Source organism: Fragaria vesca, linkage group LG7, assembly GCF_000184155.1.
Source record: "Fragaria vesca subsp. vesca linkage group LG7, FraVesHawaii_1.0, whole genome shotgun sequence".
NCBI classification, from domain to species: Eukaryota; Viridiplantae; Streptophyta; class Magnoliopsida; order Rosales; family Rosaceae; genus Fragaria; species Fragaria vesca.
The window spans coordinates 13,700,193-13,701,375 of record NC_020497.1 but is presented as its reverse complement, the minus strand read 5'-3'; positions in this window follow the sequence as shown (position 1 = coordinate 13,701,375).

Genomic DNA, 1,183 nt, shown 5'->3' with positions numbered 1-1,183 from the left:
TATTTAAAATAAACGTCCACTCACAACTCTAGGCATAAGCCCGACGAAATCCAAATCGCCACTCCAGAGAGATTTCCTCGAACCCTGGCACAAATATAAAATTAATTTCCCAACTAAAACTCCAATATTTAAACAAAATAGGCAAAATTAACCGAGAGCCATAACTACGCTCATCATTGCCTAATTTCGATATTCTTAAATCGAAACGATCCGAACTTAAATATCATTCTCGGCAGCCGTAATTACAACCTCCCCAAAAATACGACTTAAATCCTACGGCCAGATTCTACATTAATTAACCGCTAAAAATACCACACTTCAGAAATTCACAAACCTATCCAAATCTCATCCAAAAATTCCATATATCACATCAATATACTCCTCTTAATATTCCACACTTAAAACCCTAAAAATCTCTTAACCGCCGAAAGCCAAATCCGGCAACCTCCAAAACCTATGAAATTTTGACAGAACAATCACCTCATCATGCTCTACAACTTTTATGACCAGCACAACACCCAATTCCAAGCCTAACTAGGCTAATCGAACGAAAACAACTCAAAAAGCCCTAGAGCTTCCACTCACCGGTTCTCCTTACCTAGACCACGAGAGGGCGAGCTCTTTGGAGGGGTTGCTGCACGGGAGGAGAGCTTTCTTTTGAGCCAAGAATCGTCGGCTTTGGCGGCCAGAGGAGGGAGCTCCGGCGATGGAGAGCTACGGCAGTCGGACCCGTTCGAGCTAGATTCCACCCGATCGGCGGCGCTAGGGGGGCTGTCATCGGTCTAGGAAGGTGGCTGGGTTGATGGCCGACCGAACGAGACCGGTGCGGCGGCGGTTGGTGGCCGGACGGCGGCGGGCAGCCAAGAAGAAAACCAGCGGGGAGAGAAAGGCTCGGGTGCGGGAAAACCGGGAGGGAGAGAGAGAGAGAAAAAAGGGCTGGGCTTTGACCACCCCTTGGCCCGGTCCAACCTTCTTATACCACCCAAATCCAGAAATAAAACACCCCGAAAAATAATACCCGAATAAAAATTACCTTTTACTAGCTAAAATTTACCATTTTTACCGTTGTCATATTTTCTCCCACGAATAACTCCCCGAAATTAATCGTCCCTCAAAACACCTCTAGGGACCGATTAAACTATTACCTCAATGACGGAGACGGTAAAATTCTTATTATAACCAA